The sequence below is a fragment of the Bos indicus genome, chromosome 21, assembly GCF_029378745.1.
Source record: "Bos indicus isolate NIAB-ARS_2022 breed Sahiwal x Tharparkar chromosome 21, NIAB-ARS_B.indTharparkar_mat_pri_1.0, whole genome shotgun sequence".
NCBI lineage: Eukaryota > Metazoa > Chordata > Mammalia > Artiodactyla > Bovidae > Bos > Bos indicus.
In genome coordinates, this window is record NC_091780.1 from 32,828,507 (window position 1) to 32,855,036 (window position 26,530).

The 26,530-nt window shown below is 38.7% G+C and overlaps 2 protein-coding genes across 21 annotated transcripts in view; one reads left to right on the plus strand and one right to left on the minus strand.

The window, feature by feature from the left end:
- Nucleotides 1–24,801, minus strand: part of PEAK1 (pseudopodium enriched atypical kinase 1) — a 315,210-nt gene extending 290,409 nt beyond the window's left edge. For all 20 annotated transcript variants that reach the window (XM_070775350.1, XM_070775352.1, XM_070775332.1 and 17 more), the window contains exon 1: nucleotides 24,627–24,801. The gene's annotated coding sequence lies outside the window, so the exon portion shown is untranslated. The remainder of the gene's footprint in view (nucleotides 1–24,626) is intronic.
- A 494-nt stretch (nucleotides 24,802–25,295) lies between these two features.
- HMG20A (high mobility group 20A) overlaps nucleotides 25,296–26,530 on the plus strand; it is a 76,864-nt gene continuing 75,629 nt past the window's right edge. The window contains exon 1 of the mRNA XM_019983655.2: nucleotides 25,296–25,601. The gene's annotated coding sequence lies outside the window, so the exon portion shown is untranslated. The remainder of the gene's footprint in view (nucleotides 25,602–26,530) is intronic.

Consider the following 26,530-nt stretch of genomic DNA (forward strand, 5'->3'; position numbering starts at 1 on the left):
AACAAAATTTCTAACTGCATATATACTATGAACAGATGTAAAGATGCTTAAGTGCTAGACCTTTTTTGGTGGGGGGATGTGCTGGGTCTTCACTGCTGTGTGGGCTTTTTGCTAGCTGTGGCAAGAGGGAGCTACTCTCTGGTTGCAGTGCGTGGGCTTCTCACGGCAGTGGATTCTCTTGTTGCAGAGCATGGGCTCAAGGTGTGTGGACTTCAGTAGTTGCAGATCCCAGGCTCTAGACAACAGACTCAGTAGCTGTGGCGCCTGGGCCTAGTTGCTTCATAGCATGTGGGATCTTTGCAGACAGGGATCAGACCTGTGTCTCCTGCACTGGCAAGCGGATTCTTTACCCCTGAGCCACCAGGGAATCCCTAGATTTTAGACATATATCTAATGTTTAAGATAAAATCTGATAAAATATTAATGGTAAGGAAAAATACAACCACAACAGAGAGTCCTATCTATGGTTTGTACAAGGCAAATATTATTATACTTCTCACATTCCAGTAAATACCTTAAATAAGAAGAAATAATACAAACCAAGTTCAGTAGCTTCCATTTGTAGGACTCTCAGTTTAGAAAGTTCTTGTACATATATTCAACTTTTGAATTCAATATTTAGTGTATTTATTCAATATTCATTTGTAAATGCATAAGGTATATCCCTCTAGGTTTCCTTCATCCAACTTGTTAATAAAAATCAGATTGAGAAAAAAAAGCAGCCTCCACATTAAAATCTTATCTCCATTTTTACAGAACAAAATAAAAGCTTATAGATGTTAAGAAATTTTTTTCCTATGATCACAAATTAAAAGCAAAGCATTTTTAATATTCTACTTTATACATTCAATTTATACCACTAACCTCTAATCATGCCACATCTTTCTTACCATGTCACAAATTCACTTTAGAAAGAAAAGAATGATTTTAATTGCTACTGTTCCTTAAAAGTAATGATAAGAATTATGATAAATATATATGTATGTGTGTGTACACAGATATATAAGTTACATGTGCATATGTAATACATAAATGTTTATATGTCTTTGTTCCTGACTTCATAAAGGTTTTCTGTACATGATTAATAAAAATTTATTTCTCTTCAGGACTTAAACTCTTGCAAACTCTTTGTTATCCAAAACCCTTAGTAGGAATTGATTTTATTGACTATCTGAGAATTAACTTCAAGTATTATACCTAGCAAACCTTTGGACGACTACAAATTTAGCATTATTGTGTAACACGAGGGCTTCCTAAGTGGCACTAGTGGTAAACAGCCAGCCTACCAATGCAGGAGACTTAAGAGACACAGGTTTGATCCCTGGGTTGAGAAGATCCCCTAAAAATGGGTACAGCAACTCATTCCAGTATTCTTGCCAGGAGAATCCCATGGAGAGAAGAGCCTGGTGGGCTAGTCAACAAGGTCACAAAGAGTCAGACACAACTGAAGCAACTTAGCATGTGTAACATGAAGATCCATAAATAAAAGAATGTGTAATTTTATTGAGACAAAGTTTTAAAATTTCACGAGACACCAAAATGAGAGCTCAACATCCATAGTGCAACCTTGCTTTGCTGCTTTCTTCTCTTGTAGAGTACCTGGAAAGTGCTATTTTATCACATCTTATGGAGAAAATTATATGCTCTAGGACTGTGCTAAAACTAGCCACATGTGGCTACAGAGCACTTGAAACATGGCTAGTCTGAATTGATGTGCCGTAAGTGGAAAATATAAACTGGAATTTGAAGACTTAGTAAGAAAAACAAGACTAAAACAGCTCAAAATTTTTTTATATTGAAGACTTATGGACATGGGGAGACAGGAGGAGAGGGTGAAATGTATGGAGAGAGTAACATGGAAACTTACATTACCATATGTAAAATAGATAGCCAATGGGAATTTGCTGTATGACTTGGGAAACTCAAACAGGGGCTCTGTATCAACCTGGAGAGGTGGGATAGGAAGGGAGATGGGAGGGAGGTTCAAAAGGGAGGGGGATATAGATATAGGATTTTCTGATATGGGAAAATGTTATCAGAAAAAAAAAGGATATAAAATTATAAAAGGTAGAGATGCTTCAAACATGCTTGTAAAGTTATTCAAATTTAGTTTAGCAATATGAAAAAGAGAAATACACCAATTCCTCTAAATGAAAAGAACCTCCTATAGAGCATGAATGTACTGTCTCCTCAGCCAGTCTTAGCCCTGCCTGCTTCTCACAGCATGACCAGATTACTGCACTGACTAATCTGATACATTAATGATACCTCTACAATAAACAGTATGATGTCAATTAGGTATGTTGAAAAGTAATACATGCACAACAAAGGAGGTGGGGTGAGGCAACAAATTATTAGTACCAGTTGTCCCTGGATGGTAGAGTAACAGATTTCCTCTTTTTCACTTATTCTATATTTTCCCAATTTTTTCTACATTGACAGGGTTGAAGGTGGAGATGTAGGAAGATCCTAAACTCTCCTCCTCTGATGAACACAACAAATCTATAGCTACATATGGAATAATTCCAACAGAAAGGGACCTAAAAACTGGATAAACAGAACCTCCTCAACAAAGGATAAAAGAACAGCAAGAGATTGTGAAGATAGATAGAGACACAGTCTCACCAAAGAAAAAACCCACACCCCACACTCAGTGATTCACAATTGGGAGGGATCATCAAGGAACAAATCATTTCCCTCAGGAGCAAGAGATTCAAGCTCCATATCAAGCAAACCAACTCCTAGGTCCTGCAAAGACCTGGCTTTGAAAATTAACAGAGAATATGCCCAGGAAAACTACAGAACAGAAAACATAGTCTTAAATGGCTCATCCATAAATTGACTAGACCTGAAAACCTGTGAAAAAACAATAAAGTCCATTGCCCATAGGTGAGGGAGATACATTTGTTAATCTTCAACTCCTAGAAGAAGAGACAAAGAAAAGGCCCCAAAAATTATTTGAAGAAAGAGTGACTGAAAATATCCCTAATCTGAGGAAAGAAATAGACATTCAGGTTCAGCAAGGCCAGAGAGTTCCAAATAAGCTCAAGCCAAAGAGACACACACAAAGATACATTACAATTAAAATGGCAAAAGTTAAGGATAGAGAGAGAATCCTACAAGCAGCAAGAGAAAAACAACTTGCTATATATGAGGGAAATGCCATAAGATTTTTAGCAGATTTTTCAGTAAAAACTTCCTTCAACCAGAAGGAAGTAGCATGACATATTCAAAGTGCTGAAAAGGAAAAATTTCCAACCAAAATTGTCTACCCAATAAGGTTATTATTCAGAATTGAAGGAGAGATCAAGGGTTTCCTAGATAAGCAAAAGCTAAAGGAATCATCATCACTAAACCAGCCCTAAAAGAAATATTTAAAAGACTTCTTTAACCTGAAAAGATTTGGAAATAATCAATAATGAGAAAACACATGAAAGTAAAAATCTCACTGGAAAAGGCCAAATACATAATAAAAATGGTTAATTAATCACTTATAAAGCAAGCATGAAAGTTAAAAGACAAGTAGCAAGAGTAAAACTTATAATCTTAAGGGATGTATAAAATAAGATAGAAAATGTATCATCAAAAGTATAAAACATCAGAGGGAAGGGGTAAAAAGATAAACTGGAACAAATTCCAAAGCCTTGCTAAAACTGGCTGCTACTTACCTAGGATGTCATATGTGAAATTTTCAGCAACCACACACACACAAAAAAGTATAGTACACACACAAAAGAACATGAAAAAAGAATAATAAAATACTAAAGAAAACCACCAAAACACAAAAGAAGACAGAAGAGAAGAAAGGAGCTAAGAAGAACTATAAAACCAACTACAGAACATTTAACAAAATGGCAATAAGTACATATCCATCAATAATTACTTTAAAAGTAAATGGACTAAATTTGTCAATCAAAAGACAAAGAGTGGCTGAATGGATGAAAAAACAAGACCCATCTATATGTAGCCTACCAGAGTCACTTCAGAAGAAAAGACACATAGAGACTGAAAGTGAAGGGTTGAAAAAGATATTCCTTGGCTAATAGGAGTGAAAAGAAAGCTGGAGTAGCTATACTTTCTGACAAAATAGATTTCAAAACTAATATTTCAATAAAAGACAAAGAAGAGCATTACATAATAATGATGGGGGTTAATTTAGCAAGAAGATACAACATTTATAAATATATATGCACATAACACAGAAGCACCATGATATATATAAAGCAAATATTAATGAACTTAGAGAGAAACTGAAGGCAATATAATTATACTAGAGAACTTAGCACTCTACTTACATCACTGCATAGACCATCCAGAAAGAAAATCAATAAGAAAACAATGAAACTAAATGATATATTAAACCAGATTTGCTTAATGGACATAGAACACTGCATCCAAAAGCAGAATACAAATTCTCAAAAGCACATGGGAACGTTCTCCAGGACAGATCACATATCAGGTCACAAACCAAATCTCACTAAATTCAAGAAGACTGAAATCATGTCAAGCACCTTCTCTGATTATAGTGCTATGAAACTAGAACACAATCACAAGAAAAAAAAAAAGGGAAAAAAACACAAAAACATGGAGATTAAAGAACTCACAACTGAACAACCAATGGGTCACAAAGGAATCAAAGAAGAAATAAAAAAAATACCTAGAGATAAATGAAAACAGAAACCTGATATATCAAAATCTATGGGATGCAGCAAAAGCAGTTCTAAGAGAAAAGTTTATAGCAATACAGATTTACCTCAAGAAACAAATCAACAACAAAATAAATCAACAATCTAACTTCACACCTAAAGGAACTAGAAAAAGAACAAATGCAGCTCAAAATCAGTGGAAGGAATGAAATAATAAAGATCAGTTTAGAAATAAATGAAATAATGAATTTAATGATCTTGTGTTCTCTGCCAATTTTTGCTGGTTGTGTTATGTACAAATGCTATAAAGATTTACTGTACTGTTAATTGAAAATTTTCTTGAACAAAAAACATGCTTACCAAATGTTCAATAATCTAAGACAGAAAAAATGGCTGTGTAGTTTACATAATTTATCAATATGACACTGCATTTGAAGAAGTGGAATTTGTAGCACCAAAGAAAGGAAAAGCTTATTTGTGATCTAGCAAGACATGTACAAGAATTTATGTTCAAGTGGAAACTCTTCATAATACAAATAGCTACACATTTTCCAAATGAATCAATATGCAGAATTTAACTGTAATTCAGATTATGTAAATCCTCTAAATGTAAAAGAAAAGTTTGAAGAACACTAGTACTGAGTTGCCACAATCATGTACTTAAATTGGACAGACAAGTTTTGAAACCAAAATGCTTTTGTTACAAAATGAAAAAAAAGTATTCTATAAAAGTAGTTTTCTTACTTTGAATACAAATATTAAATAAAAATGATTTTGGTAATGGAAAAAAAAGAAATAAATGAAATAGAATAAAAAATTTTTAATATCAATGAAACTAAAAAGTGGTTCTTAGAAAAGATAAGCAATATCAACAAACCTTTTGCAAGACTAACCAAGAACTCAAGACAGAATTCAAATTAAATCAGAGATAAAAGAGAAGTTACAGCTGATAACACAAAATACAAAGGATCATAGGAGACTACTATGAACAATGTCCACAAATGGGACAACTAGAAGACATGATAAATTCCTAGAAACATAATCTTCCAAGCATGAATCATAAAGAATTATAATATCTGAATGGATCAGTTACTAACAAGAAAATTGTAACAGTAATCAAAAATCTCCCAACAAACAAAAGTCCAAGACCAGGCAGCTTCACTGGTAAACTCTATAAAATATTCAAAGAAGACTACCCTTCCCAAACTATCCAAATAAAACTGAATAGGAGGAAAACCTTCCAAACTCATTTTACAAAGCCAGCATTACTATGATACCAAAACCAAAGACAACAACAATATAAAAAAAGAAAGAAAAAAAAAAAGAAAATTAAAGGCCAGTATCCTTGATTAACATAGATGCAAAAATATGCTACAAAATACTAGCAAACTGAATCCAACAATACATTAAAAGGATCCTATACCATGGTTAAGTGGGATTTAGTCTAGAGATGCAAAGATGCTTGGACATATACAAAATCAATCAACATGATACATTAACAAAATGAAGGATAAAGATCATATGATCATCTCAATAGATCTATTTATGATTAAAAAAAAACTCTCAACATAGAGGGAATTTACTTCCACACAACAAAGGCCATATATGACAAAGCCACGCTAATATCCTACTCAATGGTGAAAAGATGAAAGCTTCTCCTCTAAGGCCAGGAACAAGACACGGATGCCTACTCTTGCCACTTTTATTCAACATAGTATCAGAAGTTTTTGTTATTCAGTCACTCAATCGTGTCTACTCTTTGCAACCCTGTGGACTGCAGCATGCCAGGCTTCCCTGTCCTTCACCATCTTCTGGAGTTTAAACTCATGTTCATTGAGTCAGTGATGCCATCCAATCATCTCATTCTCTGTCATCCCCGTCTCCTCCTGCCCTCAACCTTCCCCAGCATCAGAGTCTTTTCCAAGGAGTCAGCTCTTTGCATCAGGTGGCCAAAGTCCTAGCTATAGCAATTAGGCAAGAAAAATAAATTAAAAGTGGAAGTTCTAGCCATAGCAATTAGGCAAGAAAAAGAAATATAAGTCATCCAAAGTAGAAAGGAAGAAGTAAAACTATCACTATTTGGTAGATGACATGATACTATATACAAAAAACCCTAAGAATCCACGTAAAAACATGTAGAACTAATAAATAAGTTCCGTAAAGTCAAAGGATACAAGATCAATACACAGAAATCTGTGACATTTCTATACACTAATAACAAATTATAAGAAAGAGAAATGAAGGAAATGATCTCATTTACAACAGAATCAAAAAGAATAAAATACCCAGAAATAAATTTAACCAGGAGGTGAAACACCTGTACAATGAAAAATATAAGACATAGAGAAAAAAACTGAAGAAGACACACACACACACACACAGAGGAAAGATATTCTGTATTCATAGATTTAAAGAACAGATATTGTTAAAATGTTCTTTTTAATCCTCCAAAGCAATCTACAAATTCAATACAATCCCTATCAAAATTTCAACAGCACATTTCAGTGAACGAAAGCAAATAATTCTAAAATTTGCATGGAAACACAAAAAAAATCACAAATAGTCAAATAACACTGAGAAAAAACTAAGCTGGAAATCTCATGCTCCTTGATTTCAAACTATGTTACAAGGCTTTAGTAATCAAAACGGTATGGTACTGGCACAAAAACGTACACACAGATCAACAGAACAGAATTAAGAAACCAGAAAAAACTCACACATAGGGAAATTAATTTATGATAAGGGAGTAAAGAACATACAGTGGAGAAAGGACAGTCTCTTCAATAAACAGTACTGGGAAAACTGAACAGTCACATGCAAAAGAATGAAACAAGACCACTATCCTATATCAGACACAAAAATTAACTCAAAATAGGATTAAAGGCTTGAATGTGAGACCTGAAATCATAAAATTTCTAGAAGAAAACAAAAACAGCAACTTCACTGATACCAGTCTTAGCAATATTTTACGTGTTCTGACTCCAAAGGCAAAGGAAACAAAAGAAAAAATAAACAAGTGGGAATTCAATCTAAAAAAGCTTCTGCTTTTAGGAAACCATCGTCAAAACAAAAAGGAAACTTACTGAATGGGGAAAGATATTTGCAAATCACATATCCAAAAAGAGGTTAATATCCAAAACATATATAATGAACTCACACAAGAACAACAACAACAAACCAATAAAAGCCTGATTTAAAAATGGGAGGAGGATCTGACTACATTTTTCCAAAGAAGACATACAGACGGCCAATAGGCAAACAGAAAGATGTTCAACATCACTGTGAGGAAAATGCAAATCAAAAACCACAATGAGATATTATTTCACATCTGTTAAAATGGCTGTCATTGAAAAGACAAGAAACAACAAATGTTGGACAGGATGTGGAGAAAAGGGAATCCTTGTACTATGCTAATGGGACTGTAAATTGGTGGACCCACTGTGGAGAACATTATGGAGATTTCTGAAAACAAAAACAAAAACAACTTAATACTACTACTGTATGACTCAGCTATTCCCCACCGACAGACATAAAAACACTAATTGAAAAGATATATATATACACACAGCCAGGTACTGCTGTACTACTGTATACACTTCACTGCTGTACTATTCACAGTAGCCAATATATGGAAACAACTGTCCACTGATGAATGAATAAAGATACAGCACAAATACATATAAAATGGACTATTAACTCACCATGGAAAAAAATGGAATCCTGCCATTTGTGACAACATGGATAGACCACAAAGGTATTATACCAAGTGAAATAAGTTAGACGAAAAAAGAAAAATACTATATGATTTCACTCATACGTGGAATCTAAGAAAACAAAAAAATAAACAAAATATAACAAAACAAACTCAAAAATATAGAGAACAGAGGGGAAAGGGGTTAAGGGGTGGGTAAAGGAAGTGGGTGAAGGGAGTCAATTGAATGGTAATGAACGGAACTAGACTTGTGATGGTGATCACTCTGTAGTATATATAGATATCAAATTATAAGGTTGTATATCTGAAACTGTTGTTTTTAAAAGCTAACTTTTTTATCATAAAATTTAAAGATGTATAGATAATAGATAATCTGTAATAGATAATACCAAACTCTACTTCAAATCTGAAGCCAAGAGAGAGAAAATTAGAGGGAAATCCGTATAGTAGGATTGAGTTTCCTAGTCAGAGAGCTAGTTCATAAAAACCCAGACCATGTGGTCCTATAGGAGATAAGAGAAGAGAGGATTAACATTCATGCAGCTTTTTTTTTTTTTGCCTTTTACAAAACATTATAAAACACTCCCTTTTCTAGATGATGAGTTTTTTTAATAGACTTTTGGAATGCAAAACTGACAACAGAACTACAAGTTGCATTTATAATAGAATTCAAACTTTATTTGCGTGTTTAATAAACATTTACATGTGAAATAAAATCTAAGTCAATAATTAAAGTTCAACTTCCTAAATTAGGAACTACCATATTATTTCTAGACTGCTGATAGCATAATTTACATATTCACTGATGCTATCATTCCACAAGCAACATATGTGAGGAAAGGGGTATATAAGAAACAATGTAAACTTTGTCTTAATCTATACAGAATAAAAAGATCGTCAAACTACAGGATCCTCTTCTCTCCTTATTATTAACTTCCTCATTGAATCTGGAAGCCAACAACCTCTTTTAACTTCAGGTCAGGACCATAGCTGAATTAAGAAATGGCAGTCCATCTGAAGTATTTAGTTGTGAGGTTTAACATTGTGAATGCAGCCAGTCCTCAAAGGCAAATGCTGAAAAACAGTCAAGGGATATTGCTGCAAAAACAATTTTTCAAGTCAAAGAGAGAACTGACATCAGGAAAATACATTTTATTGCTTCTCCAATGCCTTAAATCTTTCACACAAACTCCCACAATTACTCCTACTTCATACCCAAATAAAATCTATAAAAATTGTTTCACACCTGGGAAGAAGGCAGTTTCTCGGCATTTGAAATATTCAACTCATTATTTCAAAATATTTAAGAGGTACATCACGGCATCTTGTCTTGTAATAACAAAAGTAACTCAATCTCTTATGAAAATTATTGGTGGGGGTGGGGGGGAACCTAATTCTAAACTATGAAAAGTGCTCCTATCATATAAAGGATTTACAAGAAAACTGTTTTCCTGCTTCTCTACCATGGAGGCAGACCCAGGGGATTAAGAGGAAAACTTTCCTCAACTATAAGAAAACAAATAGTCTACTGAGTATGGATGAACCTATAAAGCTAAAATCTTTCATTAATTTTCAAATGTTATATTTCTACCATTCTTTATTTTATTCAACAACACAAGACATTTACTACACCCCATGCATTATTTTAAACACTGTTCAATTATTAGCTCATGAACTCTCTGAGGTAGGTACCATCAATATCCCAATTTCACAGATGAGAACACTCAGGCATAGAGAGTAATTTCCCCAAGATGATTCAATCTCAGGCAATCTGGGTCCAGAATTCATGTTCTTAACCACAATGCAATGTTGACTCTTAAAAAGTAATATGCTCATGAAAGCCCAGTGTCTTATAGTAAAATAGTTAATAAAAATCTGCTAAGCAAATGAAGAGGGGAAAAATAGACGTAGCAAAAAGTAGAAAACCTATCTTTCATAGTTTCAACACATTACTATAAGTTTATTTTCCATCAGTCTTCTTTTCTTGTTCACAGAGTTTTTTTTTTATTTTCCCTTTAGCTATCACTCAGCAAACATTATTTTCTAGAAAATGCAAAATTTTAAAATATTAGTCTCTCAACATTTTTAGAATAACAGTTAAAATTAATTGAATACTATATATCAAACATGTGCTTCCTACATATTGTTATCTCACTTCACAATTCCATCAAGTAGTTATATTATTATTCCCATTTTACAAATGAGGAAACTGAAGCACAGTTAAACCAACTTCAGATCCCATGGATAGTAATCAGTTGAGCCAAGATTCAAATTCAGGCAGCCTGATTCCTGAATAGAATTCTTGACTACTCATAGAGGACAGGATTATGAATTACTTGAAAGATAAGGATCATGTTTTTAAGAGTAGTATTGTTTGTTTGAAAGTGAAAGTCTTAGTCAATCAGTCATGTCATGATTCTTTGTGACCCCATGGACTGTAGTCTGCCAGGCTCCTCTGTCCGTGGAATTCTCCAGGTAAGAATACTGGAGTGAGTTGTCATTCCTTCTCCAGGGGATTTTCCCAACCCAGGGATTGAACCTGAGTCTCCCACATCGCAGGCAGATTCTTCATCATCTGAGCCATGCCCTCCTCCAGGGATGGAACCCTGGTCTCCTGCATTGCAGGCAGATTCTTTACTATCTGAGCCACCAGGGAAGTCCATTGTTTGTTTGGCTTAGGCTAAAATGAGAATGTTAACACACAGTTATTTTACTTTGCCCTAAATCTGAATTACACAAAGTTTTTAATACCTTAAGGTTACTTGAGCAAGCTAAATAACTCTTTATGTCTTAATGTAACAGTCAAGTATTTTATGTAACTCCTTCATTCAACAACCATCTGAGTATCCATTTCATGCTAGGCATTGTGCTAATAAGACATAGTCTTTACACTCAAGGCAGAGTCTCTTTTTATTCAGCATATGAATAGAATAAAGCTTTCCACAATTAATAAATACAACATACTGTACATACAAATAGTTAACAGCTTTGCCAACCATTCAGTGGCAGAATTGAGAATGGAATCCTGTGATCTTTTTGCCCCTTATGTTTCTAACGTAGATATACCCCTCATTTCTCTTACAGGTCCTAGAGAGTGATCGAAAAACTACTACTGAGTAAATACATCTGCATGTCTCATGCCATATCACCTTTTAATGGCTGGCAATGAAACCTATCCATTTTTAGTGCAACAGAGCTAAAATTAAAATATTTTACTTAAACCTAGGTTTACTATGTTACACATTTAAATTACTTTTAAAGTTCCATGATCACATTTGGATATGAATTTAATAAAATGACAAATGTGAGTGTCTAAGAAATATCTGCAGTAACAGACAAATTTGGCCTTACAGTACAGAATAAAGCAGGGCAAAGGCTAATAGAGTACTGCCAAGAGAATGCACTGGTCATAGCAAACACCCTCTTCCAACACCACCAGAGAAGACTCTGCACATAGATATCATCAGCTGGTCAATACCAAAAACAGACTGATTATATTGTTTGCAGCAAAAGATGGAGAAGCCCTATACAGTCAGCAAAAACAAGACCTGGAGCTGACCATGACTCAGATCATGACCTCCTTATTGCCAAATTCAGACTGAAATTGAAGAAAGTAGGGAAAACCACTAGACCATTCATATACGCCCTAAATCAAATCCCTTGTGATTATAGTGGAAGTGACAAATAGATTTAAGGGACTAGATCTGATAGATAGAGTGCCTGAAAAACTATGGACAGAGGTTCGTGACATTGTACAGGAGACAGGGATCAAGACCATCCCCAAGAAAAAGAAATGCAAAAAGGCAAAATGGTTGTCTGAGGAGGCCTTACAAATAGCTGTGAAAAGAAGAGAAGCAAAAGGCAAAGAAGAAAAGGAAAGATATACCCACTTGAATGCAGAGTTCCAAAGAATAGCAAGGAGAGATAAGAAAGCCTTCCTCAGTGATCAATGCAAAGAAATAGAGGAAAACAATAGAATGGGAAAGACTAGAGATCTCTTCAAGAAAATTAAAGATACCAAGGGAACATTTCATGCAAAGATGGGCACAATAAAGGACAGAAATGGTATGGATCTAACAGAAGCAGAAGATATTAAGAAGACATGGCAAGAATACACAGAAGATCTATATAAAAAAGATCTTCACAACCCAGATAATCACAACGGTGTGATCACTCACCTAGAGCCAGACATCCTAGAATGCGAAGTCAAGTGGCCTTAGGAAGCATCACTACGAACAAAGTTAGAGGAGGTGATGGAATTCCAGCTGAGCTATTTCAAATCCTAAAAGATGATGCCGTGAAAGTGCTTTACTCAATATGCCAGCACATTTGGAAAACTCAGCAGTGACCACAGGACTGGAAAAGGTCAGTTTTCATTCCGATCCCAAAGAAAGGCAAATGACAAAGAATGTTCAAACTACCGCAAAATTGTACTCATCTCACATGTTAGTAAAGTATGCCCAAAATTTTCCAAGCCAGGCTTCAACAGTATGTGAACTGTGAACTTCCAGATGCTCAAGGATTTAGAAAAGGCAGAGGAACCAGAAATCAAATTGCCAACATCTTCTGGATCACTGAAAAAGCAAGAGAGTTCCAGTAAAACATCTACTTCTGCTTCATTGACTACATAAAAGCTTTTGACTGTGTGAATCACAACAAACTATGGAAAATTCTTCAAGAGTTGGAAATACCAGATCACCTGACCTACCTCCTGAGAAATCTGTTTTCAGGTAAAAAAGCAACTGGACATGAGTGGACATGTCCAGTTCAGTTCAGTTCAGTTGCTCAGTCGTGTCCGACTCCTTGTGACCCCATGAATCGCAGCATGCCAGGCCTCCCTGTCCATCACCAATTCCCGGAGTTCACTCAGACTCATGTCCATCGAGTCAGTGATGCCATCCAGCCATCTCATCCTCTGTCATCCCCTTCTCCTCCTGCCCCTAATCCCTCCCAGCATCAGAGTCTTTTCCAATGAGGCAACTCTTCGCATGACGTGGCCAAAGTACTGGAGTTTCCGCTTCAGCATCAGTCCTTCCAAAGAAATCACAGGGCTGATCTCCTTCAGAATGGACTGGTTGGATCTCCTTGCAGTCCAAGGGACTCTCAACAGTCTTCTCCAACTCCACAGTTCAGAAGCACCAATTCTTCGGCGCTCAGCTTTCTTCACAGTCCAACTCTCACATCCATACATGACCACTGGAAAAACCATAGCCTTGACTAGACGAACCTTTGTTGGCAAAGTAATGTCTCTGCTTTTGAATATGCTATCTAGGTTGGCCATAACTTTTCTTCCAAAGAGTAAGCGTCTTTTAATTTCATGGCTGCAGTCACCATCTGCAGTGATTTTGGAGCCCAGAAAAATGAAGTCTGACACTGTTTACACTGTTTCCCCATCTATTTCCCATGAAGTGATGGGACCGGATGCCATGATCTTTGTTTTCTGAATGTTGAGCTTTAAGCCAACTTTTTCACTCTCCTCTTTCACTTTCATCAAGAGGCTTTTGAGTTCCTCTTCACTTTCTGCCATAAGGGTGGTGTCATCTGCATATCTGAGGTTATTGATATTTCTCCCGGCAATCTTGATTCCAGCTTGTGCTTCTTCCAGCCCAGCGTTTCTCGTGATGTACTCTGCATAGAAGTTAAATAAGCAGGGTGACACTATACAGCCTTGACGTACTCCTTTTCCTATTTGGAACCAGTCTGTTGTTCCATGTCCAGTTCTAACTGTTGCTTCCTGACCTGCAAATAGGTTTCTCAAGAGGCAGGTCAGGTGGTCTGGTATTCCCATCTCTTTCAGAATTTTCCACAGTTTATTGTGATCCACAATAAATTGCCAACATCCACTGGATCATCGAAAAACAAGAGAGTTCAAGAAAAACATCTATTTCTGCTTTATTGACTATGCCAAAGCCTTTCACTGTGTGGATCACAATAAACTGTGGACATGTCCAGGTGGTTCCAAATTGGGAAAGGAGTATGTCAAAGCTGTATATTGTCACCTTTCTTATTTAACTTATAGGCAGAGTATATCATGAGAAATGCTGGGCTGGATGAAGCACAAGCAGGAATCAAGATTGCCAGGAGAAATATCAATAACCTCAGATATGCAGATGACACCATCCTTTGGAAGAAAGTGAAGAAGAACTAAAGAGCTTCTTGATGAAAGTGCCACACGACCCAGCAATCCCACTGCTGGGCATACACACCGAGGAAACCAGAAGGGAAAGAGACACGTGTACCCCAATGTTCATAGCAGCACTGTTTATGATAGCCAGGACATGGAAGCAACCTAGATGTCCATCAGCAGATGAATGGATAAGAAAGTTGTGGTACATATACACAATGGAGTATTACTCAGCCATTAAAAAGAATACATTTGAATCAGTTCTAATGAGGTAGATGAAACTGGAGCCTATTATGCATAGTGAAGTAAGCCAGAAAGAAAAACACCAATACAGTATACTAACGCATATATATGGAATTTAGAAAGATGGTAACGACAACCCTGTATGTGAGACAGCAAAAGAGACATAGATGTATAGAGCAGTCTTTTGGACTCTGGGGGAAGGGGGGGGGATGATTTGGGAGAATGGCATTAAAACATGTATAACATCATATAAGAAACGAATTGCCAGTCCAGGTTTGACACAGGATACAGGAAGCTTGGGGCTGGTGCACTGGGATGACCCAGAGGGATGGTATGGGGAGGGAGGTGGGAGGGGGGTTCAAGATGGGGAATACGTGTACACCCGTGGCGGATGCATGTTGATGTATGGCAAAACCAATACAATATTGTAAAGTAAAAAAATAATAATAATAATTTTTTTAAAAAAAGAAAGTGAAAGAGGAGAGTGAAAAAGTTGGCTTAAAACTCAACATTCAGAAAACTAAGATCATGGCATCTGGTCCCATCACTTCATGGCAAAGAGATGGGGAAACAATGGAAACAGTGAGAGACTTTATTTTTGGGGGCTCCAAAATCACTGCAGATGGTGACTGCAGCCATGAAATTAAAAGATGCTTGCTTCTTGGAAGAAAAGTTATGACCAACCTAGACAGCATATTAAAAAGCAGAGACATGACTTTGCCAACAAAGGTCCATCTAGTCAAAGCTATGGTTTTTCCAGTACTCATGTATGGATGTTGAGAGTTGGACTATAAAGAAAGCTGAGCGCCAAAGAATTGATGCTTTTGAACTGTGGTATTGGAGAAGACTCTTGATTTCCCTGGCCAGCATGGAGATCCAACCAGTCCATCCTAAAGGAAATCAGTCCTGAATATTCATTGGAAGGACTGATGCTTAAGCTGAAAATGCAATACTTTGGCCACCTGATATGAAGATCAACTCATTGGAAAAGACCCTGATGCTGGGAAAGATTAAAGGAGGGAGGAGAGGGGACAACAGAGGACGAGATGGTTGGATGCATCACCAACTCAATGGACATGAGTTTGAGTAACCTCTGTTTGTGATGGACAGAGAGGCTTGGGGTGCTGCAGTCCATGGGGCCGCAAAGAGTCGGACACGACTGAGCAATTGAACTGAACTGAAGACGATCCATGAAAGCAGCAGTCAAAAGTGTCACATGTTCACAGAAGATGAAGGCCACTTCTGCTTGATTTTACACTGAAACAAATTTTTAAACAGTCTGAAGTCTAATCCCATTGATTCTGGAAAGGTGGTAGAGAGATAAAAGTTAAAAAGTCAAGTGTAACAGAAACTCTCCTAACCAGTTCACTTGCTTAATTGATAGCTATGACTAAAGGCACAATTACTAACCTGAGGCCTTAAAATGACAGGGGACCAAGAGCAGAAGCAACTTAAGAAACCAAGATCAACATGCAGAAGAGATTCTCCGTTTTGATAATTGCTAGTGCGTGCTTGAAACCTTGACAAGCTTCTTATCTGGTACATATTTATATCAGTGTTTATATGTAGCTGGCACATGCTTGAGTTTATTTTTTCTGATGCCTATGTCCTCTAACTAGCTTTTTTAGTATGTATTTGAACCATTATCTGGTATTTGCCTTCCACTGCTATTTTCTTTTTCAGTCTGTAATTTGTCTCATCCTAGATTATAAATTTATGGCTCAATGCTAACTCCTGAAACAGCTCAGTGCCTTGCAAATAATAGGTACTGACAAACTGTTTATTAATAACAGATATGAAATCCATCCTAAAGTCCCACCCCAATCCTTACCATTTTACAGAACTATTCCTCCTCATCTCTCTAACTGGGATGCCCTGTGGTCAGTCCTTGAATCTCTTTTCTAACTACACTCAACTCAGGTGATCTCATCTATACTGATAATTTCTAAATGTATACAACCTAGATCATCACCCTCCTCTGAACTATAGATTCATTTGTTCAGTTGCTGACTTGACATTTCAATTAGCATGTCTATTAGACAACTCAAAAATGTAGCCAGTCTGGAACGGAACTCTTGAATTCTACCCAGAAACCTGCTCTGCTCATAGTCTTCCCGTCTCTGAAAATGACAACTCCACCCTTCCTGTTGCTTAAGCCAAAAACTTTAGAGTCATCCTTGATGTCTCTCTTTTCACATTCCACATTCATCAGCAAACCCTGTTCGATCAAAACATACCTAGTTAGGGTCAGAGATACATTTTACACACAGAAATAAATAGAGGTATGTGTGGATACACAGATTAGTAAGCATACGTATATTTCCTAGCTCTGTCCACAGAGAGCATCTAGCAGAAGTGATATCCCATTAACAACAAGCACACCTAGCATCCAGATCTTGACCTCAAAATACCATTCTCCAATAAAAGGAATGAGAGTTTGGTGAAAAGAAATGAGTCTAGGGCTGAGGAGGAAAGATACAAGATAAGCCTGAAACATCTAGTAGTGCCAGAGAATAAAGAAGCGTAACACGTACACATACAAAGGACAGGAGCGTATCAAAAGGACACAGAAGTCAACTAAAAGAGCTCCCAATGGGCAAAGCTGGAATAATTTGGGCAATAAAAGAAATAATGATACCAATTGAATTATAACCCTAAGAATAAAGTATCCATGAATTAGAACTGATATGATTAGATAGATAAAAAGATAGAGAAGGAACAAACCTTCCTTACAGAAGAATTCCAATCAGTAAATGCAGTAAGAATGAGGGAAAATAAACAGTACATTTAGAACATCACAGCAATAATTACTACAGGCAAGATTATTGGTGAATGCTAAAAGTAGCAGAAACAGGATACTGGCAAAAGCTCAAAGTATCTCCCTCAAAATATTTACCAATTACTGTGGTGGTTTTAATATATGTCCATAAATTCTTTGATACATCTCCCTCCAGGAAGTAGAGCTTAATTCCCCTCCCCTTGAGTGTAAGCTGAATTTAATGACTTGCTTCTAACGACCAGTGTATGGAAGGGGGAAAATAATGACTTTCTAATGCAAAAATCTGGCAAAAACTACCTTACCTAAGTGATCGCCCAGTGATGCCATGTTGATAAGAAGGTATATTAACAAGGGAACTTTACTCTGTGGTGTTCTTCCTCAAAATTCTGTAACTAATCATGAGAAGATATCAGAAAATCTAAACTGAGGAACATCCTATAAAAATACTTGACCAGTACTCAAAAGTATCAAGGTCATAAAAGGTAAGGAAAAACCAAGAAACTCATGCATTAGAAGAGACAAAGGAGACTCGACAACTAAAACCAATGTAGTATCCTGGTTTGGATAATGCAATGGAAAAAGGATATTAGTGGAAAAACTGGTGAAACACAAAGTCTGCAGCTTGGCAGAAGCACTGTACCAATATTAACTTCTTAGCTTGACAAATGTACTGTGGTTATGTAAGATATTAATATTAGGCGGAAAAAGGTGAAGGGTATATGGCAATGATTTTTAATAGGAGCAATTTTGCCCCATAGGGGGCATTTGGTAATGTCCAAAGACATTTTTGATTGTTACAACAGGGGGATGGTACTGCCACCTATGGACAGAGGCCAGGGATCTGTCTAACATCCTATATAGCACAGGACAACCCCCACAACACAGGTTTATTTAGTCCAAAATGTCAATAATGCTGAGACATTAAGGAACTCTATGCATTATCTACGCAACTCCTCTATAAATCTAAAATTATTTCAAAATAAAAAGTTAAAAATATATCCAAATCCAATCATTTCTTATCAGTTTCCTAATGTAAGACACCACTAACTCTCAAATAGATTTTTAAAGAGAGCCTCCTAACTGATCTTCTTGCTTTTACTCTTCACTGTTTTAGAACGCTTTTAACACAGTAGCTGGAGTGGAGTTTTAAAAGCATAAATCTGACCATGTCATTTTGCTTAAAATCCTGTAATGGTTTCTATCTCAAAAAGTAAACACCCAAGCCCTTCCAGTGTTCTACAGGCTCTATGTAGTCTGGACCCAGTTATTTCTTGAACTAAACCACTTTCTACTCTTCCATTCTATTCACTGTTACTCTTCTATTCACTCCAGTCCAGGCACAACGCCCTCCTAGTGTTCTGGAATATACGAAGTACACTTCTGCCTCAGGGCCAACGCAAAAAACTGTTTCTTCCACCTAATGTGCCCCCTTACCTCCTTCTTAAATTCTCTGCTTACTCCTCACCAAGTCCTTCCCAGACATCCTTTTAAAAGTGCACATACCCATTGGCATACCTGTCCTGCTTGCCTGCTCTATTTTTCTCTACAGCACTTATCCATCACCTTCTAATACTGTATAACAAGTTACTTATTTTGTTTAATGTCTGTCTTTCTCTCCAGAAAGTAAAGTCCATCAGGGCATGGATTTTTGTCCGTTTGGTTCACTACTATAACCTCTGCACCTAGAACAATGTTCAGCACACTTAATGCTAAACAAACACTGGATAAATGAATGATACACCTTTGAAGTCCTAAATTTAATATCCCAGTGTTGCTCTACCACTTTGCATCATTACTGCATTTTCTCTTACTCCTCACTAGAGAGGACTATGGTTTGGAGAGCAAAGAATAGGCTCAGATCTTGGTTCTATCACTTGAGAGTGTGTCTCTAGACATGTGATTTAACCTTTCTAAATCCTTGGTTTCTTCATTCAAGAAGAATGACAAAGGGATGGATGTTAAGGTTAATAACACTTTTGTTAGAATGAGAAATAAGGCATTAAAGTATATAACACATAGTAGTAGGTACGCCATAAACAAAAGCTAATATTTTTGCTCCCTCCTCACTAGCTCTTTGGCTTCACACTGACCTCTAGCTCCCAATTTCTCCCAGTTGAATCACCTCTTCTATGATTTCTGCTCATGATCCAACCTGGACTCCACAGTTCACTCCAGTCACAGCCTTTTAACATCATTAATTTGCTCAGCCGACTGCCCTTCAGGTATCTCTACCAAGCAGGCATCTGCACAAAGCTGTGCATAACAGCCTGGGCTCTCGAACTGAATCACCAGGGTTTGAACCTCAGTTGTTATCTCACCATCAAGGAGAATAACAGTACCTACCTTTAGAGCTCTTGTGAGTTTCTTCAGTTATACCCAGAGTGATCAGTGCTGGAGAAAAATCAAACCATGCAAACTGGAATCCCTACAAATCTGAGGTCTAGAACCTCAAATGGGCCCTCTCTGCTGCCTAACAATTCTTTTTCATTATCCTAGTCATGTATCTATTTCTTTCCCATTCCCTTGAAAGCTATTAAGCTATTATATTATTGACATGCTTTTTTAAGAACCCCTATTTTATCATGCTCCCCCTCATTCTAGGCAGGTACTCAAAAATGTTAGAAGACACATCAACTCATTCTCCCTCCTGTCCCCATCATTTAGAAACTTGTTTACACTGCCTCCAATTTCATCTCTTTTCCTCATGCTCAACGAAGAAGGAAAATCAAGGCCAACTTCTCTACCTATGCTTTGGATCCCATCCCTTACTATTGCTTCCCAAATCCTGGCACCATCAATCACCTCTGCCCCCCATCTCTCTCCTCCCCACCCCACTTTAATTTCTCCTCTACATTGGTTCATTACAAGCCCAAATAAATACGCCCCAAATCTTATTTTAAAAAGGGGGGAGAGAGTAAACTTTTCTAAAATCCCTTGCATCTCCTTCACCTATACTATTTGTTCAGTCCTCTGTTGAAAACACTATATCTCTCACAATTAGCTACATTTCTAGTTGTCATTGGCTCTTCAACCCCCTCACCCAGAAAGCATTACAATGTAGCTACCTGCTCCAACTGAAGTAACAAATGACTTAATCATCAGGTCTTAAGGGCTTTTTTCCCCATTTTTATCTCACTTGGCCTTTGCATGGCGAGATACAGTATTCTCCACTCCTAGTCCTTGAAATACTCTTCTCCCTCAGCTTCCGTGACAAATCTCTCATAGTCTCCTTTTTCAACTTTGGTCTATCTGGCACAGATGGCTGGCTTCTCTTAGTTGTCTGCCCCATTCAGTAGCTCACAACAGAAACGTGGGAATCATGTTAAACTGTCAATCTTGCTCAACTCTATAATCTGATTATTTACCCTATCCTGTTGATAATACTTCCTAAACCTGTTACACATACACCCCTCTTCTATCTCTCTCATCATTTCTCACCAGGAATGGCTTCCTAACTGGTTCTGCTTCTAGTTTTGCCCTTCTCTAATCCAGCATTCACCTCACTGCCCAGAATACAAATATGGTTCTTCACAGCATAATTCCCTGACTCCCTCCACCCAACTAAATCCTCACTGCTGCTGCTGCTGCTGCCGCTGCTAAGTCACTTCAGTTGTGTCTGACTCTGTGCGACCCCACAGACAGCAGCCCACCAGGCTCCACCATCCCTGGGATTCTCCAGGCAAGAACACTGGAGTGGGTTGCCATTTCCTTCTCCAATGCATGAAAGTGAAAAGTGAAAGTGAACCCGCTCAGTCAAGTCGGACTCTTAGCGACCCCATGGACAGCCTTCAGAATAAAGTTAAAGCCCCTTAGCTTGTTTCATAAGGCATTCAGTGATTTAACTCCTTAACACTTTTTCATCCCCTGTTCTACACTCTGTTGTCCACATGTGCCTATTGAATACTTTAACAAGGCTAGACCAAACTGAGATATGGTGTAAGGGTAAAATACATACCAGATTCTGAAAACTTAGTTTGAAAAAGAGAACGTCAAATATCTCAATAATACTTTTTATATTGATTACAGATTGAAATATTTTATATATATCAAATTAAATAAAATATATTATTAATTTCACCTTTTACTTTTTAATGGGGTTAATAGGAAATTTTAAAATACACATATGAATTACATTTGTGACTTACATTATTATATTTTTACAGAACAGCACTGGTCTAGAATGTCCTTTCTCTTTTTCTGAACCTAGCCCTGTCTATTTCTGAAGATTAGCTGAGGTAACTCACTGAGATGCATTTCAGGACACTCCCCTCCCAAGGCTCCCAAGTACCCATCCTCCTCTGTGTTTCTATCCAAAGGAATTCACTTACACCTGTTATATATCACTCCACATTATAATTATTGGTTATCAGCTATCTTCTTCTGCTAAACTATATGCTCCTTGCAAAAAGGTATATCATTCTACATATACTCAGGGATTTCCACCATGCCTACCACTTAAAAGGCACTCAAAATATTTGCTGAACAAATGTGAACTATCTATTCCTGGCCTGAAAGTTACTAAAATTTCTCCAAGGAAAACAAATCAGCAAAGAAGGAACCTAGATTTTTTTCCAAGAGCTCCAGTAATGAAAGGATCAGAATGATGCTAGGAAGCAGGAATTACAGTAAAGAGAAGAGTAATAAGAAAATAGGGCTCATCATACACACCTCTTACAGTGAAAACAGGAATTTGCAGCAGTGATATGGAGCCTTGAACTCAACTTGGCATGCCAGGGGCCACAGTTTGGTTCCTAAATTACTCAAATAACCCATCCAACAAAAGAGTATGATTTGGCAGGTTTCAACACAAACAGCTAGAGCCCAGCACCTGTTCCACTTAAACAGAACATCATTACAGTTAAAAACAACAACAAATCTCTCTCATGAAGCAAATGCTAATCTCATGATGCTTCACCATAGAGCAATTTAGAAGAGTTATTATATGAAATGTGCCAAAGCATGAATTTATGGCTGATGCTTATTTGGCAAATATGGTTGGCACTGCTAGATGTTGAAAAACATGTATGCAAATAAGCAAATAAAAGTTTTTAAGCTCTCAGACTTAAATATTTACATTATCATAAATGTACAAAGATAAATGTTTATATGAGAACACATATAACACATTCCAGGAACATATTTTTAAACATGATTGTCAGGAACAGTTATGAAGTGGCATTATTTCTTTATGGGCCTCGTGGTAAACTCTTAAAAATAAATTTTGACTGAATGTTAATGGGGTACAAAAATTATGGAGGAGGTTTCTCTGTACTATCACTGGGTAAAATGAATAGTCACAGTAACATAATAGTTCAAAGCAATCTTATCTTTTCCTTTCACCAAAATACTTTTCTTCTCATCCTGGAGCACAGCCAAACATAAAGGTCAAACCCTAAATGGAGGGTCAGAGGTGAAGAAGAGAACTACATATCAAAAAGGCTTATAGAAGATACTTTGACATTTTCCCCACATTAATATAGTCATGTTAGAGTCTCCAAAAATAAAGACATGATAAAATATTTCCCCCTCTTCCCTTCTGACAGTTATGGAAAGATGTTTGTTTTTTCACATAGTTTGCGAGTTGGTCATAGCCAAAACACATAGTAATCGTATGAATTCTGCTTCCATTGTTAACTGTTCATCTCTGGGCAGAGGCTACAACTCCCATTCTGAAGCCAAGAAAATGTACCATACATGCCATTATAGTTTACTAAACGAGTCACCAAAGAGAAGCAGGCACTTCAGAAAGTAATTAAGGTAGTCAGTGAACTGAGCTATCTAGAAGTGCTCTGAGATTACAGGAGAAGCCATCATGAAGCAAGTATTCAAGATTGCTCACAGAAAGTTTTACCCCTGTGGGTAATTCATGGTTTTCACTTCTACACTGCAGAGAGCAATATGGGTTCTCCGACTATACACATTACCACATCATTCCATTTATCAAGGAAAAAAGAAAAAAAAAGACGTTGTGGCTGAATAAAAGTCAAGAGGTAGGCCCCAACACAGAATCCTCAAGGCAATCCCAATTCAGGTGAAAAGCTGATGACAACACCATACAATGACCCAAAATCAGACTTTCATATATAATCTTACCATATTTAACAGACACAGAGAAAAATGTATTGAGTTTTCTATAACAAGGCCAACAGAAATGAAATCATAGTTTTCCTTTAGCTCCTTTCCTATCCCCTCAACGCCAGCCTTCCAGTAACTCCATTCCATAGCTCTCCGATTCCTAAACGAGGATCTTAAAAACACAGCGGACTGCAAAAAAGTAACATTTAATGGTGGGAGGGCTCCTCTTTCCTGTTGCTCTCAGCAGTCTTTCATGTAGTCAAAGGGCGAAAAAAAAAAAAGAAAGAAATCAAGCTCTCAGACGGATGGTGCAGGCGATTGGGAGAGGGTAGAAAAGGGGCTCAGACGGCAAGTCCTCATCGTGGGGGGAAAGAAAAGTTACAAGAATGAACGAATCAAAGGGCAAAGGAGATACAAGACTGACCTCACGAACCACTCAAAACCCCCAAATAACCAAGCAAACCCGCACGTTAGGGGGGCTCACAAACCGCAGAGCGAAGTGAGCAGGCAAAGAGCCACCGGGTTTCGCCCTGGCGCTGTTGGCCAGGCTGCGCCGGATCCTCGGGTTTGGAGGTGGATGGGGATGTCCCTGCAGACTTCGCAGGAACGAGAGGCGTCCTTCCTGCCCTAGCCTCACCGCGTACACCTCCTCCAGGCTTCACTTTCCCCAGCAGCCTTCCAGCTGCGCTCGGGGGCGTCCCCCGCCGCCAGGTCCCAACTTTCCCTCCTCTGGGGGGCGCCGAGCCACCGGGGCCGCCGCCACCGCAGCCAGCGAGGGAGGGGGCGGGAGCGGGGGAGGCAGGGGGCGCGAGGCGCCGACGGGCCCCAGGGACGGCGGGGCGCGGGGGTGGCCGTGGCCGGAGAGCCCGCGCCGGGCCAGAGGCACAAGCCGCCTAAGCCCCCGCGGCGGCGCCACCCAGACCCTGCGCCGCCCCGCCCGGATTCCCCCAGGTCATCCCCCTTACCCGTCGGCGACCCTAGTCCCACAAGCCGGCGCGAGAGGACAGAAGGGATCGAAGGGGACGCGGACAACCCTGCCCCCGTTACCTGAGGGGCTCACACGCCGTCGCGGTGACCACCTTCGCCGACCGTCCCGTACCCTTCCTGGTGACCGCCGGCGCCGCCGCCGAGCAACTGACACTGACTAACAACAACTAACTAACTACTAGCCGCCGCCGAGTCCACCGCGCGCTCCCGGCCGCCCGCCGCCCGCCCGGCCCACCAGCCAGCCCGCCTCCTCCTAGCCTCGCGCGCCGCCTCTCCGCGCGCGCACTCGCCGCCGCGCTCCTGGAGCGAACACGCGCGCGCGCGCACACCGGCTCTCTCCCAGTCCCTCCTCAGCCCCGCGGGAGGAGTCACCGTGAGGCCCCACCTCTCGCGTTCCTGCCTCCCGGGAGAGACCTAGAGCACGTCTGATTGGCCAAGGGGGCGTGGCCAAGGGAAGAGGGAGGGACAACCAGGACCTTCGTCTGGCGTGAAGGGAAATTTTAGTTCAATTACGTTTAAGCGGAAAAGGGGAACGAAGTACTGGCTCATTTGGAGCCTCAGGCCCCTAGGTCAGCCTACCATCGAATACAGAATATGTATCTTCAAGGACTCCAGCACACAGTAATCACCAATTTAAGCCCAATATTTCTGCAGGCCTTAATTTTAAAAACTACAACTCCCAGAAACCTCCGCGAAAATAAGTCTCACCTTACGTAATCACGTAGTCCTTCGCCGCCTTTGAACAAAATAATCCCTTCATTTTTCTGAAGGTATGGGGAATAATATTTCATTTTTCTCCTCACTGGAAAAATTTTAAATGCAACGATTAAAGAAGTTACCTATGGAAGGCAGTTAAGAAATTAGGTAAAGGGAAAGAAAAGACATTAATATAAAGTACTGCGGAGGAATTTTTGTCAAGCTGTGAGACGACGGAGTGAGAAGAGTGAAGGCGGTTGAGAGGGGCTCAGGGAATTGTCCTGTGTGCCAGGGACTTTCTTTAGGCCTCGGGCCCCTGTCTACCCCTATCGTCAGCAGGTCAGTAAGCAAGGCGAGCTTGCGGGTGGCCACAGTGGAGGTACCCTTTACCCCTTGAAGATCACCCCTCTTTTGCTATTACTGGTTTGCCTCAGTTTGAGGCCGACTGAATGGGGGCGCCTCACTTCCGGTTGGGGGAGGGGAGGAAGGCCCTCCTGGGGGAGGGGGGGAACATAACTCACTTCCTGTGGGGGTAGGGTGATAGGTTGGGGTGTCCAACCCATTTCCCGTGCCGGCGAGAGCTTGAAAAGGTGATGCTTGGTGCCATATGCATAGACAGTATCTTAAAGCTTTGGGATTGTGTCTTATGTGAAAAAATTAGGTTATTCCAGTTGTGCTGATCACCAGACTCCAGTCAGAATTTATGTGAGTTTTGATTCCATGTGTAAGGTGAAAATTTTTTCCCCAATAGAATTTTCTTAATGCATTTTTCAAAGAATTCGAAACGTCTTGTTAAAATTTTCTACCCATCTGACTGAGCAAGATGACATGCTTTCCGGTGTGACTCATGAATTGCCCACCCTGCTCCCCAACTCAAGTCCAACCTTGACTTAAGAGTATGGTATAGCGGTATTCTTTGCCTTGACGTGCCACAGAAACTCTATAGCTCTTCTTAAAGAGGTTGTTTATTACAGGACTCGATATTTTACGTAAACTATGAAGCATTTTCACAAGAGTGAAAATATACCCAATTAACAGATGTTACCCTAACTGATGTGATTGGTGTCTTAAATCCTTAGACCTGTTGCTTTTAGGGTGCAGGTTCTGCCCTGTGCCTGAAAACAACTTCCTCAGCTTTAAAAATCGATTTAATTAAATTACAAAGGGGGGAAATGTACTACAGTGCGACTTTCACAGATGTTTCATGTAAGTTACATATAAGAATTTTTAAAGCTGAGGAAGTTGTTTTCAGGCAGAGGACAGAACCT